Source organism: Vicugna pacos, unplaced genomic scaffold (assembly GCF_048564905.1).
Source record: "Vicugna pacos unplaced genomic scaffold, VicPac4 scaffold_19, whole genome shotgun sequence".
NCBI lineage: Eukaryota > Metazoa > Chordata > Mammalia > Artiodactyla > Camelidae > Vicugna > Vicugna pacos.
Window position 1 is genome coordinate 39,125,839 of NW_027328740.1, and position 19,092 is coordinate 39,144,930.

Below are 19,092 nucleotides of genomic sequence, written 5' to 3' on the forward strand. Positions count from 1 at the left end.
AACAAAAGACATAGGCTCATGGAAGCTCATCTTAGAAGAGGAAAGAATCCAGTCCAGCCACTTCATTTTACACGAGGGGAGACTGAGACCTGAGATCTGTCCTCCTGGCAATCAGCAGCAAAGCTCTCCTAGGTCTCATGTCTTGCACTGTAGTAAAAACCAACAGAACTGTACTACGCCTATATTCATAAAAGTCACGTCTGTATTTTTCCAACAGTAGGTAATCTAAGTATCTTGCAAAATACTTCTCAAAGAGCCAGGAAATCATAGAAGGGTATTGAAATACAAAAACATTTATTTACATATTAAAACAGCATGAGCTTTATTCTCTCTATTAAAAAAGTGACATGTCAAATCAAAATTTTGAAATTTTAAAACCTGAAAAGAGTGCAGAAAAAAATCAAAATTTTCTTTAGTCACAAAAGAGAGAAGCTTATTCCCTGATAATAATCAATGTGGATTTTTCTAAACTTAATGGTTCTGGTCAGAATCCCGAGAAATTAAATGTCTGATGGATGGTTACACGGCAACATGAATTCTGAGCTTACATTCTGTGTAAATAATCTTCAAGGTCGTCTGCTTAAGGCAATTTAAGTAGTCCCTGTCTCACTAGAATGACACAGATTTCATTAAAGCTTCATACTGCACTTAAAAAAAACAATCCTAGTTACTTTAAGCCATATTAATGTATATCATATATACACATATTGAATATGCATCAGAAATAAGCTACCCTTTTTAGTATTCAGAGTTGATACTTCTAAACTATCAGTCACTGTGAAAGCACATTTTTATTAAGCACCTCTATGGTGCTTTGTATACAAGGCGTCCAGCTCTCACAGTCAGACAAGGTAAACCATATTACTCAAATTTCACAAATGACGAAATATACTTAAGCCATGTAAACAACTAAGATATTCATCATCAGGAAAGAAAAGAGTAAGGATTTTACTTACAATACTCACTGACAAAGTTTTCTTTCATACTAAGACTACATAAAACAAATTCAGTGTTTGGAAATTTTTCAGTAAATAAGCACCACTAGAAAAAACAAGTAACATCATTAGCAACAGTTGGACTTTCAAAGACCACTTCTCTCTTGCACAATAGTTATTTTAAATGTTTTGTTTTTAGTTCTCACAAAGCACTAAATTAAAAAACTATTTCCTTTACAGTCATTACCTGAGAATAAAACATTTGTGAAAATGTACAATTTTAATTTATGCCACTCTGCCTCTCATTCTCACTGGTGTCTCTCCTTTGAAGACCTCATCAGGCTGAGATAGCTAAAATCGGTCATTTATGGGCTCACAGGAGTTCGGGAAAACACTCAACGGGAAGCTGATTAGAGGAGCAATTGAGAATTCATCCTGTGCAGCCTGGATTCCAGCATCGAGCTAGCCACCGCCAGCTGCGTGTCATTTGGGGCAAGCTGACCCATCTCTCAATCCCTCAGCTACAAAAAAGGAGACACTGATACCTACAATCAAACACTTGCTATGAAGTAAAATATGAGCAAAGCATTTTAGCCTCAGTTAGGCGTCCACTCACAGCGAGTTTGGTCATTATGATGATGAGGATGGCTGTTAACAAATTAAGCTCGACCAAACAGGAGAAATCACCTTAAAGGAGAAACATTTTAAGTCCATGAGTATTTCCTTTTGGGTGGACTGTAGAATATTCTATAGATTTTTTTTTAATAAACCAAATTTTGTCCATTAATTGTAGATTTACAGGTTCATGGACAAGTCTCCAGAAAAATAATTAGAGGCCTCTAACCTCTGAAAATTAAGATGTAAATTTAAAAAAAAAAATCAGGGAAGAGATTATACCTCATTTGGGAGAGTATGTGCTTAGCATGCATGAGGCCCTCAATTCAGTCCCCAGTAACTCCATCTAAAAACTTTGTTTTTTAAGAAATAGAGAATTAAAGCAAAAGGATGGAGGAATACGGAAATTTTTAGAGACTCATCTCAGATTTAAGATAGGGAAGAAACCATCCAATTCTCAGAAGAAATCTTGAGGACTATGTAAACTGGATCTGAGATGTCTAGTCTTTTAACATTATTCATGAAATCATATTACCAAGTCTTAAAACTACCTGATAACCCACAGTGGTGATACTGATCATAACAGCTACCATCACGTATCGAGCTCCGGCTAGGACTGCTCTGTTCTGACATCTCTACCCCTAAGGCCTCACCAGGCGGAGAGCACTAAATTCGGTCATTTATGAGCATCTCGTGTAAGTCCTCCATTTGTGCTTCTCACTCTCCCCTCACCAGCTCCTCTGAGGGAAGCACTGTTATCATCTTCCCCACCCGCAGATAAGGCCACTGAGGCACAGACACTAAACCCGTTCCAGGCCACATTGGAATTAAAGGACGTCTGTATTTCTGCTGTTTTGCTTTTGACAAAGGAATCTGAGATATCAATTCAAAGCAGACTGTTAAATAATCAAGTCTGTCAGGTCTTCACCTCAAAGAGCAGATACTATAAATTCCTGCTGTAGGATGAGGCTGCCGTCACAAACTGACTCAGCTTGAAATTAATATCCAAGATGAAGCAGCGGATACACGTAAATATTCACGATTGTCAAGTCTGCCCACGGGTCTGGGCCCTTCACTGCCTGAAAGGGGGTGAAATCCCCACCCGTGTCTGGGAGGGAAGCGCGGCTCTTCCCGGGCTCACCCAGGCTTCATAGGCTATTTACCCCCACAGACTAGCCTCAACGGTTAAAAGCTCTCAAGATTTTTACACCAGGCAAAACTGAAAGACATTTCTGTAGATGGAGCACTTTCTCAGGCTTAAATTTTTTTGCCTACACTCAGCCAGAGGGAGAAAAGAAACAGGACTCTACAAAGTCCTGACCCTCACCACTCACAGGAGTAGAATGACCACAGCAGAAGATGGCCCTTCACATTGCAGGATGTGAACAAAATAAAGATGCCCCAACAACAGGCACTCCCAGACACAGCGCTCAGCAGTCTTCTGCACAATCACAGTTGTGCAGCCCTCAACACCTTCTATTTCCAGAACACTTCATCAGCCCAAAAGAATCCCCCTATCACTAGCATTCACTCCGTAATCCCCCTCCACCCAGCCCCTTCCAACCATCACCTGCTCTCTGCCTCTGCATGTGCCTTTTCTGGGCTTTTCCGATCACTGAAATCAACAATATCTGGCCGTTTGTGTCTGCTTCCTTTCAATTAACATGCTGTTAGCAAGGCTTGTATATTTTGAAGTGGCATCAGCATCTCTTTATTTTTTATTTTTTTTGGAAACGTTAAAGATTATTAGAAGGTGGTAAGTACTATCAAAAAGAGTAGAGTGGAGCATAAGTGATTGTGTTTCAAAGGGAAAAGTGTGGGTTGAACAGTCAGGGTGGACTTCCCAAAACAGGTGGCATTTTTCATTTTCCTCTTTTTTTTTTCTTTTTTATTCACTCTTACGTGTGAATAATGTTCCACTACATGGAGATACTACATTCTGTTCATCCATTCAGCAGCTATGTATGGACGAGGTCCAGAAGAATGAGTGTAAGGGGTGACTAGCATGGATGGCATTTAAGCAAAGGGCAAAATGTGTTTTCAAAAAAAAGCCAACAAACAGAGGCGCAAGGAAATTCAGTGCGTTTCTGAGCAAAGTGCTTGCTTGCTTCGGCAGGACTACCGTGCAGGGCTGGGGCGGATATTGGCAGGAATCACGGTGAGGGAGTCACCTGAGAAGACATCCCACTGCAAGCAGCTCAGCCAATCCTCCTCCCTCATCCTGTATTGTTAGAGCAATGTTTCTAGGTTACTCTTATTTCAATTAATAGCATTTAACTGCACGTCTGATCATCACCATCAGACCACATTACCTCCAAGTCACAGAAAATCATTCACTGACCGGAGCAGCACCAGGACATAATGGTGATGGATTAGGGAGTCCTGCAGCATTCCAGCCTGCAGGCACAAACCCCACATGTGCCCTGGTGATGTCCAGAAAATAAAATGCATGGAAATATCTCACTGCTGGAACACGACATCTGCCCTCAAATTGCCCGAAAATCATGCTGGCAAAGCACTACTCAACCTTCTCAGTACAAAAAAAAAAAAAAAGCTAAGAAGGCAAATTTAGGCTCTTCCATTGAAAACCAGCAGCCACCACTGCCAGTATTTGAGCTGGAATGCTCCTGACTTTGAAAACCACTGCGCAGTTACATTTCAAACGTGAAACTCATATATATATACCACGTAGATGATATTGCAGTAGGATTTTTCTTTTCAAAATTTCCAGTTGCAAAATTAGCACAAGAAAGTTTATGTTTAGGCTTTAAAAAAAAATCAATTATCCTCCATTTTCTTAATTTTGAACTTATTATTATTTTATAAATGGAGCTATGGTGCGTATTTAAAACCTTTTGATTTCTGAAAACAAGACGTTTATGACCTCACTATTTCAGAGCAAACTTTAACGATTCTTTGAGAGGTGGGGCCTGGGGTGCTCACTAACAGCTCTTTAAATACTGACAAGGATGTGCTATTAAGTAATACAAAGGCTCTAAGTCCACATTAGCTCAGAAAGCAAAGAAACCACACCAAAGACTTCCTTAAATATTTTATATATTCCTATTCTTTTGAATATTAAAGCTCTTAAAACATATGATTTTTTTTGAAAAAGACAACAGCTGTAATAATTTTCCTCTCACCAAGAAAGCAATCTTTATCAGGAATAAAAACCCCTATGGAAATCGAAATGACAGGACGTTTCTAGCTAAGTGAACATCCAGATCTGAACACAAACCTAAATCCTATCAGATCTCACTCAAAGGAGCTCTACAAAGGCCTGGGCAACCCTGGAGATTAGCTCTTTTGTTCCAAATGTTGGCTGAGCTAAGATAATCACACTAGGCATGGAAAGAGAGAAGAGGAATGTCCCCCTGGCAGCCTCCATCAGTTTTCTTCCAGCCACAAGGTGCCTCTAGGGCAGCCCCGCTAACAAGTCCCCCATAAGAAAAGCCGGCATCCACACTGCCCCTGCCGTCCCCAAGTAGCCCCGAAGCCCATATCCCAGCCTGTGAATGGTCTTCAAATGATCCCCCAGTTGGTGGCACCCTCCACCTCTTCCCCGCTACACACACACACAAAGCCACGACAGCCTTCCCAAAGCACAAATTTGATTACATCAACCCCACTTCAAACAGTTCAGAGGCTCCCTGGTAGAGTTCTAGCCCCACCCCAGACCCTGCTCGCCCAGCCTCATCTCAGTACATAGGTCCCCAGTGACCTCAGGAGCCCCCTGACCTGCTCCTACTTCCCACTTGCCTCCAGGTTCATTTTGACTGTTTCCCAAGGAAGCCTTCCCTCCCTCCAACCTCCACAATTTGTTCCTCTCTTCCTAGAACATTCTAGGCTAACTGACAACGCTAAGCTCTCAAGAAGCAAATACATTTTGCTTATTTATGTGGCTACACTCTCTCTCCCCTAGACTCACTGAAGTGCACGTGTTATGAATAAATGAATGACGGGTTGGATCTCAAAGGGACAGACATACCTGCTCTCACCCGTCCCGACCCTTTTGTCTGTAGTATATCAGAAGCAAAACCAGAAGTACCTTCCCTGAGGGTCACTTCTGTTGACACCCTTCACTGCCTACTGTGTCAGTTCTAGTAAAACTCAACTTCTTCCAAAGCCCTACACCCCGGACTCTCTCCAGTGTCCTCCCCAGCAGGGGCTCCCTCCACCCTGGACCGCACAGGGCACTCTCCCCGGGTCCCCACGCCAAAAGCCTCCAGGCCTCTGCCCGGGCTGCACCTGCGACCTGAGCCACATTCTTGACTCCTTCTCTTGGCTGACTCTTACTCTGTCCTCACAACTGAATGTACAGCCCATTTCTTCCAGGAAGTCCTCTCTGATAATGTCCTTTAGGTCTTGTCTGGGCTCTATCTATAGCAGCAGTACATGGTGACCAACTGGGTGTTTGCCCGCTCCTTTGAGACCACGAACACTTGGGAACCACGTGGGAAGGAGTGAGAGATTACAAGACAGGTGGGGGAATCAAAAAGCAGAAATCACAGCCCAAGTCCCAAATTCAAGGATACTTTCTCAGAAAAAAGTATAAACTATTTCACACGTGTGCCATTTGGCTACTATTTTTGTGGCTTGTGGACAGCAAGAACTTGGTGTTCTAGCCCAAAACCCAGGTTACATGCAAAGAAATGTATATATTCTTATCCAAAGGAAACCAGAGCTGCTCAACAACAGTTTTCATTTAGAACTGAAAGGAAATTTATAAAGGCAATCTCTCTCTCTTCTTTCTTTTCTGGAATCATATAATTTTAGAAGTATTTGCGTGACTAACAGACGGCTACAGCCCGTGATTCTGCACTGAAGTGTTTGAGGCTGAGGAAGCCTAGATTACATTCACTCTGTAAATGCAATCACACCAACACACTGATAGGTGCCGTGAGTGGTGGAGCTGATGTTCCAAAGCAGGCAACATTATTCTGTAAGAGAACTCTAAATAGAAAGTAAGAAATGCAATGTCCTGTACTCAATTTCATTTGCTATATGGGCCATTAACTGATAGTATATCTTGACTAATGAAACCCAAAAATAAATTGTCAACTTCGATTTTCTTCATCTGACCGTTTTATGCTAACATCGGATATTAAACTCTCACTCCATATGGAAAGCTCAGGCCTACGCTGCAGCACAGTTACATCCCGTGGAAGAAAGCCGACCAAGGGAGAACTGGAGAGTTTCCCTTCAGAAGCTGCAAAGTCTGGTTTTGCACCTGTACACCATTTGCAACCACGTCATCATCAAAGGAGTTAGACGTTACCTCTCTGGGACGAAAATCACTGCGTGCTTCAGAACCATCAAAGAAGGCTGAGCTTTGTGAAACAGTCCAGAGGCGCTTAAATCATACTTTTTCTGAAAGGCTCCAAAACTGACCCACTTCACCATTCCAGGTATAACAGGGAAGTACTGGAAACAGTAGAGAGAACATGCCCTTTAATTCTGACAAGGCCCTGCTTGAATCCTGCTACAGCATTTACTAGTCGCTAAATGGACCAATTCTTTAACCCCTCTGAGAAGGCTTCCCAATCCCCAAAAGGGGGCTGCCACCGCCCACCTGGGAGGCATGGATGTGAATGAAACACGCAAGTAGGGCGGCCGACTGGTACCTGACACGGGGCCTGGCTAGTTTCGCTCCGCTGCCCTTCTCCCCCTTTAAACTTGCACTGTTCCCCCGGTAACGATCAAGCCCCCGGAACAGACTGCCCGTATCTTCTGTGTATCCCTGGATACATGCCTTACCCTTAGGAGGCCAGAAAAACAACTGCCTCCTCCCAAGTCACTAACAATGTTCTTAAGAGTCTGGGTATTTTTAACTCTATTTTTCAGGGAGACTATTCCAGAATTTTGCAAGCACCATTCTCCAGGTTGGCTCCCCTCCCAGTGCCCATCCCTTCTCACCTCAGATCCTCTGTCTGACTGCCTTCTGTTCATGGGAAAGCGAGTCCGGTAAGGTGGGGCTCCCTAGGCCTCCCTCCCTCCCTCACAGGTGATTGTGACTAACTTCTCCCCACTCCTGACTGCAACTCTAGCTTCTGAGGAGTCTACCCTCCCGTACCCTGCAGCCTCTGCACCTTCCCAAGACGCACACGTGGCCACGACCCTCCCTTCAGATTTCTTCCTGGCTGGCCCTGCCCAGCCCCTGGCCCCTTAAGGATAACTGGAATTGCTTTGAAAATGGCAAACGCCACTGACTGACACACCAGAGCTGTATGGTCTGGGCTTTCCTCCAACCAAGACACAGCCCTGCCCCCCTCAGTCTCAGTCTGCAGCTCTCGAGATGATCTAATTCACATGCAAGGCTGTGAACACCAGCTAAGAATGACGACTCCCAACGTGTATCTCTAGTCCGGCTCCTTCACCTGAGCCCCAGGCTCATCGACCCGAGTGCCTCTTTGAAGTCCTAATTTGGATGACAAATGGCATCTTAAAAATGCCTCATGTCCACCATTTACTCTGGAATTCCATTCCTGTCAGGTATCTCCCAGACTCCCCATTTTTGTAACAGCCCCAGCACCCACCGAGGTGTCTGAGGTCACATTCAATTTCCACTGTTCCCTCCCCCAGGCCCTGCCCTGGAATCAGTCCTGTTATCTCCATCAATAAGCCCATCTCAAGTGTAGTTCTGTAGGGACCATGGCCGGAAACACACAAGCTCACAGCATGGTGCACTAACAGTCCTCTGTAGGGTGCTCCCTGGATGGGGAGGCATCTCCTGCCGCTGTTCACCTCAGAAGGCAGTGGATTCTCACACAGGAGGCCCAGGAGAAGGGACTCAAGGTTCTCCCATGGTCTGAGCTTTGAAGGGCCCGAGGTCTGGGGGAGCTCCTAATTAGCAGACACACTTGCCAATGAGCATATGAGGATGGGGGAACCCACGCAAGGCTGTTATCACTTCAACTCATGGGCTCTCAGGAGCCATGGGAAAGGCCTGTGTCCAGTGTACAGCCCAGCCATCACAGATCCCAGCCTGCATTTGCCAACCCGGACAGCCTAGACTCCATCTACTTGCGACACTTACTTCTGTTCTGTTCCCCACCCAGAATGTGATGGACTCATTCAGATATTCTGGCCTGTCTCAAGCGAGACAAATTCAGTGAAAAATGAAGTGTCCACATTTGGACCAGAGCATGAAAGGAGAAACAAGGCCTCATGGTCAGCATGATGGTGGTGGCCAAACAATTCCACCAGGTGAGATGAACCATGGTAGGGTTGAGAATCCAAGGTCCTGGGTTGGACAAATCATCTTCCTTCATTGTTGACTGGGGTGTTGGGGACTGACTACCACAAACTAACGACACGTTAGGGGGCCCACGTGGTGGGCGTCAGCTGCAACAGAAACGGATTCAGCTCTTTACTGCCAACATGGGTTAAAAGTAAAGGCCGAGGCAGGAAGGTCTGCACGGCTGCTGAGGCAAACCACAGACCCAGCTCTGAATGCCCACTGGCTGGAGCAGAGAGGAAGCTACGGCCCTTTTAGCAGTCCCTTTGCCCAACAGATCCAGGTAAGCCAGCTACTTAGGAGAAGGCCATGTTGTCCTGATACTCAGAAAAACCAGCCTCGTAAAGGGAAAAAATAGTGGCATGGATTTTAGACCCAATTCTGCCCCTTTATGAAGGCAAAGTAAAGTAAATGGCACGGGGAAGTTGAATGCAAAAAAAAAAAATTAAAGAACCAAACGGTGACCGCTTCCTCCAACAGCGTCCCCTGCAGCTGTCACCTCCGTGGCGGCCACACCCTCACCAGTGACCGCCGGCCAGGAAGCGACGTCACGCACGTCACACAGCGACAGCCAGGAACCGCGTGCTGAGCACGTTTGTGTAAAAGCAGGAATCGAGCAAAATGCTGCAGAGTTTGACCTTACAAGTTTAAATACTCCATGAAAAGAATCCCTGAGCAGCCGACTAAATCAATTCACATCTTACTTCTTCAAAACAATGAAACAAATTTAATAAGGGCGCATTTGTCACCAAATAAAAGGAGGACCAAACATGTTCCTCAAAAGCAAGGATTTCAACAGGTATCAAACACCAGTGGGTGATGAGCTAACAAAGCAAATATTCCAAATAATTAGAAAATAAAAAATGACTAAGATAATAGATGGATCAAAACAGCTGTTAAGTTGTTGCTTTTTAAAGCGATGGAGACTGTACGGAGGGCAATCTGGCTATTTCCAATGCAGGGTGTGCACAGCCCACATTTTCAGAAGCAACAACATGCTCACTGGGCAGTACAAGTGAAAAAGGAGTAAAGAAAAAGGAAAAGAGGAACAAGAGAAAATTAGAATCACACAAGAACAAAAATAATTTTGACTGCATGTACAAGAATTTATGTGAGTGTGTGAGGCCAGGGACGCGGGGATGGTGAGGCCCAACTTCACCTCCTGCTCAAGGGAAAGCAGGGGCCTGAGGGGAGCGGCGCTGCCGGGGGACCACAACGTGTTCAGCTCCCCTAAACAAAATTCGACCTACAAGCGACTAGGCAGCTTTTGAGCTACAAATTATTGTCGCATTTCAGTCTGGACCGTTTTACTCACTTCCACCAAGAGTAGCAGGAGAGAATGAGGCTCTGCTCCTGCACCAAAGCATTGTTTAAAAAATTAATGACTGTGGAATAGTAAAAGAAACAATGGAGTAAAAGTGACTGGAGGAGAATGTGCTTGACCCGAGCTCACTGGCCGCGTTATCTCAATGACGTTCAGATGCTGGCTGAGCCCTTATGGTACCAGAATAGACAGACCCACAAGGAGGCAGGTTTAATGCGCTGAACCACTGTGGGCTAAGTACACATCCGGCTACTCCGCCAAGTCCCAAGAGCAGACTTCAAAAGGCAAAAACAAGCTGGCATCCTCTGGTGGGTCTGCAGACTCAGAGACAAGCATTTGTTGAGCAAAAATGTCACCAGTGCCTCCTATGACAAAAGAAGTGGCACTGGCGTGGGGGCTGGGGCAGGGCTCCAGGCTTCCACTGCTCACTCACCAGTCTGTCCAGGGGGAGAAGGTGGTCCCTGCTTAGGTTTCGCTGATGCACCTACTTGACTAATGTCTGGGGCCTCAGCAGGAGTTGACAGATGAGGTGAACGGAGCGAGACTCTGTGTAGCACGGTGCTGGGAGCTATGCCCTCAGCAGTGCCCAGGCTCCTAAACATGCCAGCTCATCTCCAAGAAGCAGATGGGGAGTGCGGGCATGTAGATCACAGGGCCCTGTGAGGACAAGTACAGATCATGGCCACGACATGCCTCTCCTCTTCCTTAAGCCATAGAGGTATTTCTGGGGAGGAACAGAAAATTCATCCAGAGCCTGCTAGGTGGGCTCTCGCAGGTGGGACTAGTGTCCCCTGTGCTTCTCACTCACAGGGCTGGTCTAGACATTCTTTTTATTAATTCCCTAGCATCTTCTCCTCCAACTTACCAACAACCAGATAGTAGGATCTGATCTTAGGTAAGTTCAAGAATCACAGAGCACCACCTCCAAAGCGGGCCCGGTAGCACATGCCAGGTCTTCTGACCGCCACCTGTGGGACCACCATGAGCCCTCTCCAGACTCAAGGACCGAGGCCGTAGGCCGGGGGGACACAGCTTCCCTCACTCACCCCAGCAAAGGGGAACCACGTCTCGGCAAAGGCATCTCACCCTCTTCAGCCCGAGGGAAAACATGATAGATATACGGGGAAACAGAGCAGAAGGTGGGGGGTAGGCAGCCCAGAAGAGCTCATCTGTACTTCCGAGGCAAAGTGGGGCCATTGACTTAATCACAGGGACAAAGTGGGAATGAACATTTCCCTGCTCTGTCCCATACACCGTGATACGTCTTTCCCTGCATAAGGAGTTCATTAGGAAGTCCCTGGCGGTGTTTCTGATGTCCTAACTTGGCATGGTGGCTGTCGGGCAGGAAGAGACGGCCTGAGCTGAAAAGGTGCTGGGCCTGGGAGGCAGGTGACAGCGGCTCCAGCCGCAGCTCAACCAGCGCCTCGTTCTGCCTCTCGGGGCTCAGCATCTCATCTATAAGCAAAGGGATGAGCATGTACCAGGACAGGCTGCGCAACAGAAATGAAATGAGAGCCATGTAAAGAAAGTTTCCCAGTTCCCACGTTTAAAATGGTAAACAAAGAAACAAACCAACAAACAAAAAACAAATACTAGAATGTGATTTTAAGAACAGATCTTACTTAATCTACTGTATGTAAAATACTATTATTTTGACATGTAATCAATATAGGAAGTAGAGAGATAGTTTATGTACTTTTACTAGACAAGCCTCAGCGTCTGATGTGCATTTGACCTACAGTACATCTCAGCTGAGTCCAGCCTCCTCCCCAGTGCTCCTAGCATCAGTGGCTTTGGCTACTTTATTGGACAGCAACTCCAAGGGTCCCACCATGTTCCTGGCTGTAAAGCGGGAGTAAGTGTCCACACTAACCCTAAAAGGATCTTTCTGAAATAATGGCGGATTCACTTTGAAATGTCTGGAAACCGGCGGGCTGCACCTCCCTCCCCCCTTGGCTACAAGATTGACTTCTTCCTTGCTGATCCCTTTCTGGATGTAGGGAAGCAATCCAGCACACAGCCAAGGTGGACTGGCTTCCAGGTTAACTTACCTGCTGTCTGTGTCCATTCCCATGAAGTCCTCCATCTCAAACGGGATGCAGGGGAGGGGGATCTTGTCCCCAGAATTCTTGGGGCCACCATCCAGCCACTTGGACTTGAGCAAGATGAAGAGTGACTCAGTGAAGTCCTCGATCCTCTTCTCCACCACCCTGCAGTACTCTTAGATTGAAGGCAACGTCGGTGCGCGTCTGCTCGGCTACCTCCCCATGCTGCACAAAGACAAAAAGCTGAGAGTCATTAAGCGATGTGCCATACAGCTCCTCTGCATGTGGAGCTTCTCGAAGGCCTTGGCAGAGAGACATTCGGTAATGGTGACAAGGCCCACGACCTTGGGGTGTTTCTGGAAGACGCTCCACCGATTCTCGGGCACATAGCGGTGCCTGTAGTGGATACAGAGTGTCCACTGGGAGCCACAAGGGCTGATATGGCTAACCGAGGTGAGTAGCTGATAGATGCAAAAGAAATTCTCCTCTGAGATGATCTCTATGGATTGGACCACAACGGGACGAGTCTGGTGGTCCTCAGCACACTGCACGTAGTCAGGGATGCTCATGTTGCAGGCCCTGCCGAGAGGGGAGAGGAGATCGAGGTACATTCTCTGCTGTGTGCTACGGGCCCATCTGGGTTGCGGTGACCTGGTGTGTACCAGCCAGAAGACAAGGGAAGCCAAAGCAAATCCAAGGGTACAGTTTGTCCTCAGAGTCTGCATATGGCTACTGTAGCTCGGATCACATTACCCAGCTTTTGGTCTAGGCTTCCTGCCTCTGCAGAGAAAGGTCATTTCTTATTTTCTATTTCCAAGCACCTAGCAAGGCCCTGATGCAAAGTCACTGCTCAAAAATGCTGAATAAAGAAATGAACAAAGGAAATGCTTCCCCAACCCCCTTCAGCAGAATATAAAGAGAAGGACCACAGTAGGATCAAAAGATCTGGATTCCTATTCAATTTATTTGAACTCCTAAGCTTCATAATAATGGATAAGAAAACTTGCCTTGGGGTAGAGGGTACTGTTCATTGGTGGAGCACATGCTTAGCATGTACGAGGTCCTGGGTTCAAACCCCAGTACCTCATTTTAAAAAATCAAACAAATAAATACACCTAATTTCCCTCCTGAAAAAGTATTTTTTAATTCAAAAGTCAAAAAACACCTTGCAATTGACACAACATTGTAAACTTGACTATACTTCAATTAAAAAAAAAGCCTTGCCTTACAAGAATATATCTGGATTACGGATGTTTGAAAATGTAAAATGCATAGGGTACCACCTGCATAAAAGGAGGTGACTGTACACATGTTCTATCCCTCTTTTATGAGTTATACTTCCTTTGGGGGGGTTATAACCTCTCAGAGCTAATTTTCTCAGATTAAAAAATATAAACATTACTTGATTCTCAGTACTGCTGAAGAATCAGATAACTCTATGAAAGCATCTGACCCACAGAGTTTACTCAATAAATGTTTGTTGAATGAATGAATAAACAAGCAAAGTGAATGCTGCTCCCTGCCACAAACCATCATAATGGTACTGCCTGGAAATCCCAAGTCCACGTTCACCCGACTCTGCATTAACAATGTGGGTGACCTGGACAGGCCTGCGTGCTTCACGAAGCCCCAGTTTAATCGTGAATAGAAATAAGGGCAATAACACAAACCTCAAATTGTTAGTGAGTCAGTAATGAATTGTACCCCAACACTGCAAGATGGAACCATTAAGAAAACTGGGCAAAGGGCCCATAGGCCCTCTCCATATAATCTCTTACTACCACATGGGAATCTACATTACATCTCAAAATTAAAAGTCTAATATTTTAAAGAGGTTATCGAGGTTAGGTGAGCTCACTGTCTCAAATAAGGAACACACAGTACAAATAGGACAATGCCCAGCCCATGAGATACACTCAGTTAACATTCCCACTGAGCCCACTAGTCCCTCCAACTTCAGAGCAAGAGGATGAGTCCTCGTGGCAACAGGCCACAGCACCTGAAGCTAACAAAGCTAATGGTGTCCACTTAAAAGAGCCCCTGTCACCACCCTTGTTCTAATTTTCTATTTGTAATTTTTTTCTTTTCATTAAATTGGAACTCCAAATTGCATAGAATTCTTACCAGATATCATGATGGCAGCCCTTCAAAACCTGACCACAGAGATCATGATGGCAGCCCTTCTTGGTGAAACAATAAAATGAAAAGCCATTTCCACAAGACCTCTGTGTAAATCTACTAGGGAACTTCATCCTGGACTGAGGAAGAGGACTGGGGAGTAGGGGGTAAACTGGGACACGGAGAAATATGGGCCACCTGTCCCACAATGGACTTTAGACTCACCCTCACCCTCCAGGAACGTCTAAATACACACAGACAGAGTGCTATGGACAACAATTTTTTTTAAACAAATCCCTGAATCCCTAGCAGATCTTGTTTCTACCGAGACACAAAAGTCTTATTTGTATAATGTTTCACAGAAGCCTTAAAATATTATCACCCCAACTTGACACATCAAGAAACTGAGGTAGAGAAGTTTATCACATTCTACAAGATTAGAGAGAGGCCACGTCAGACACCGTATTTAAATCCAAGTCCCTGCTCCGTTGCTCACACTAGAAAGTGTCACATACTGCCTCTTTCCTGCTCTCTCCCTGCAATAAATCTCTGAAGAGTCTTTTCTGTGTCACCTGCAATCAAAATCACATCAATTTTTCACAAAGAGCTATGTCACTCCTTGGAGGACATACCAAAATCTAAAGGGTTGGGTTGAGAGGAGATATTTGCATTTTCTGTTTCTCAAAGGAAACATGGCTTTAAAAGAAACTGAAAAGTATTTATCTAGTCTAAGCGCTCATTGTGCACAGAAAGAAACGGAGGCTCAGAGGAGAAGAGGAAAGGGCGTTATTAACAAATATTGCCTCAGCGCAGCACTAAGCCAGCCCTGGGCACTTCTGGGGGAGGATCTGGAAGGCCCAGGAAAATGAGTGTTAGAAAATAGAAAGAGAAGAAGAATATAAGGTCCCGTCTCTACACCACCATACCATGAATTTCCACCAAATTACCCAGTATGGGTGCAGCCAATAGTAAGGTTGTCTAAACAGGTTATTGAAACCTGGAATTCTCAACCATAGTGGAAATTCCAGCATTTACTGTGCTTTTTTCCCAGTTCAATCATCAATTCAGTGGGCATTCTGTACCAGGGACTACACGAGACCTGGAGTTCTCCCAAATAAAGATCTCTATTACCACGTGTGCAAACCACATAAAGGCAACCAGAAGAAAAGCGCCCACAGATAAGATGGAATTACTGAAACTGAAAGCAGCCAAAGAGCATATATTACTAGGAAAAATGGTGCTCCTATAAATGGACTCATGGACATAGAAAGCAAACTGTATTTAGCAGGCAGGAAAGGAGGGATTAACAGATACAAATTAGTAAATATAAAATAAATGACAAGGACCTGCTATATAACACAGGGAACTATATTCAATTTCTTGTAATGAGTTATACTAAAAACAATCTAAAACATATGTATATACATATGCATATGTTTATAACTGAATCTCTGCTGTACACCTGAAACTAACATTGTAAATTGACTACACTTAAATAAAAAATAATTTAAAAAATAAGTAAAAATAAAAGCAACGCCATTAAGAAAAAATAAAAGAACACTCTAATCCCCTTAGCTGTAGGTGGTGGAGAATTCTGGTTGTAAACACCAAGTCCACTGGATCACTCCAGCAATGGCTGTCACTCTTTCTGACCATCAGAGAGTCACTTGCTTCACTGAGGTTTCTTTTCTCTTCTGTGAAAGGCTACAGCTGCAACTAACGATGTATAGAATCTCATCATTCACAAGCCCAACAAGTAGTGAGGACTTCCCATGGGCCAGGCTCTGGACAAAGGAAAATATAGGGTCCGAAATATATTCATGGGTAGAAGAAGTTTGTGCCATAAAGACGTTAATTCTTCCTGTTTTGATAGACAGATTCATTGCAATTCTGATTAGAATTCCTACCAGATTTTTCTTGGAATGTAACAAGTGAATTTATGGTCAAGATTAGCCAAGAAATTTCTTTAGAACCACCACTGGGGAGGGGTGGATAGGTCATTAATTTCCACTGCTCTTTCTGAAGTGATAAAAACGTTCTGGAATAATAATGGTTGCACAACTGTGAATATGCTAAAAGCTGCTGAATTTTACCATTTAAATGGATGTACTTCATGGTGTGTGAACTATATCACAATAACGCTGTTATATGAAAAAATATTTCTTGACAAATATTTTTCTTTTTATACCACTAGTCTGTCCCACAATTTAAGAAAAACAAAAAACCAATACAAACCAAACTGTGCCAGGAGTTCTTTAGGACTGCAATATCCCTGGGTCTCCAAGGCCTCTGGTGATGCTGTTCCTGTTAACACACACTAGCTGGGCTGGGCTAGCTAGGGACTGTAACTATCTTTTTAAAATTGACTGTCACACGTTTCACCCTTGGAGAGGGAAGGAAGGAGGATATCACAGCTTCATGCCTTCAGCTCATTTTTAACAGAACCAAGCCCTGCTTTCACCACTGTTAATCCCTCTCACTATAAAAACACGTGACATCAACAAGCACCGCCATCATAACACCTGAAAGTGTTCAAGATACTTACCTGCGGCAGAAACACTGAGGGAGGAGACAGAAGCTTGCTCAGCACTGATGCTCCCTTTTCCCGACTCCACCAGGTGAAGCTGGGCGCTACAGCCAGAGGCTCAGTCCGGGGAGCAGCACACACGCCACTGAGCTGGTCCTGAGGGAGGGTGAAAGGGAAAGGAGGGCAGCCCTAGGGGGGAGGGAAAGGGGGGGTGCGGGCTGCAGCCCCGCTCGGAGGCCAGCCCCAGCACCAGCATAAGCCGCCCGCTCCCGTCCAGGTCCGCAGACCACGCCCGCCCGGGAAACAGCCCGCCCATTGGTGGGGACGGGCAGGCGGCCGAGGAGAGGAAGCCCGGGAGGAGAGGACTCGCGGGCGGGAGAGGGGAAGGGGACGCCAGCCGTGGACTGAGGGGATCCCGGCTGCGTGAGAGGTGGCAGGCGCACACCTGGACCTGGACAGCTGTGGCCGGGGCGCCGGGGCAGGTGGTGCTGTCAGAAGGGTCTGGCCAGAGAAATTCAGCTGAACACGGGCTGACTGGCGCCCTTGGGGGCTGTGAAAGGCGGATCACCCTCCCGAAGCCGCCTGAACCCTTTCCCTGGAGCCCCCCACCTTGCACTTCCACAGCCAGAAGCCCCGGCCCCAGGCAGGAACCAAAGGCCTAACGGGCGACAGAGTTGAGAAGCATTTGGGGCCAATCCCCGGCTCGGACATGGAGCTTTGAACCAGGGGACCACCAGGCACCGACAGCGCATGCGCAGGAGGGACATGGATCCTCTCTGGATTCTGTGAGAGAAGGTGGGACAGCGAGGGAGGGAGAAGATGGGAGCGGGTGGAGAAGAGGGGAAAAGTGGAGGGATACAGATGGACAGGAAGAGCAGAGAAGGGATGGGTCTGGATAGGGGAGTGTCGTAGCGAAGTTGGAGAGAAAAAGCTTTACCTCTAGGGCACCCTGAGATGGCAGACCTACCTCTGTACCCTTCTGTAACCATTCAAGTCCCGCAGCTCATGTTTTACCTCCCTGATCCAGCCCTCCATCAGATGCTTCTGCAGAAACACTACGGGGATCACACCCGTTGCCCCCATGCGGAGCTGGGTTTTCTGTTGCTCTGAGAACCAAGCACCCGCAGGTGTTGTCGCTCAGAACTTCCTTGGGAAGAGTACATATTCCCCTTTTACACGCTGGGAAACAGGCAGGAAGGATCACTGCCTTAGCTCCACTGTCCCAGGTGTTGGGCTGGCGGGGAGTGGTGTGGTACAAGATCAGAGCCCCAGACAGAGCAGACTGCCTGAGTGTTGGTGCATAGTCCCCATCCCTCCTGGGTAAACCATACCCCACCCTAGTGGAAACATCAAGGGCTCACAGTGGTTTCCTGGGGGTGGGAGAGCTGTCCTCATGTGAAGGAAAAGTCCAGCTGGGCTAACAAGCTAAGTCACAAATCTAAGTGTGATAAGTGTCGGTTTACTGATCTAAGTTCTGCTGGGCTATCTCGTAAATCTGAAGTTTAGTGTCAGTTTATTGGGCTAACAACCTAACTCGTAATTCCAAGCTCAACAAGTGTCAGTAATGTGAACTATTACAAATTGATAAGCTGCAGTGTACTGATTCCTTGCATTTTGTTCTTTGAGTCTTATTGGCTAATATCCCCTTACTTGTATTGAAGTCTTTAAAACCTCATGTGCACGTCTTGGAGGTGCTCAGAAATTCGGAGCAGAAGCCCCTCTGAGCCCGCCGGCATAATAATTCTGAGTACTCCAGCACTCCGATTGGTGCTTGTTTCTTGGCTGGCCTGTTTCCATAACACTCAGCTCCAGTGCCCTGCTTTCTAGGTAGATAGGAGTGTTACCAAGTCCAAATTCATACTCCTCAGTGCAGGACAGGCCAATAAGTTTGGAAACCAGATGTTGGGGCTTGGAATAGCAAGTTTCTGTAGACCTAGTTGGCAAACTAATGTTCTGGAAAACCATCTCCCCAAGTCACAATTCAGGCTCCTTTCCTACGCGCTTGGTTGTTGCAAACTTCTTAGTGTAGGAATTCCTTCTTGTTAGAATCCTTTGTTCTTACAGCTATCTGCGTGGGTCAGATCCCTGTAAATCTCCAACAAAACAAACGTTATTTTCTATTCTGCAATTTGCTATCTTTTAATGAATGAAAAAATGTTAAATATCCTTAAAGGTCAGAGCTTCAGAATAAGCTCTCCTGTGTATTTCAGGCTCTAGGCAACAATTTTTTACAAGCAAGATGAAGCCTAGGAGACAGAGCATAGGGTTAAATTCAAAGGAACAGATCTAAT

General features: G+C 45.7%; 1 protein-coding gene and 1 long non-coding RNA gene across 2 annotated transcripts in view; one reads left to right on the forward strand and one right to left on the reverse strand.

Annotated features, from left to right (window-relative positions):
• Window positions 1-10,793, reverse strand: part of LOC140693407 (trafficking protein particle complex subunit 9-like) — a 117,044-nt gene extending 106,251 nt beyond the window's left edge. Inside the window, exon 1 of the mRNA XM_072957286.1 lies at window positions 10,545-10,793. The gene's annotated coding sequence lies outside the window, so the exon portion shown is untranslated. The remainder of the gene's footprint in view (window positions 1-10,544) is intronic.
• The window catches only part of LOC140693421 (uncharacterized), an 823,905-nt gene that overhangs the window by 654,692 nt on the left and 150,121 nt on the right, over window positions 1-19,092 (forward strand). The window lies entirely within an intron of this gene.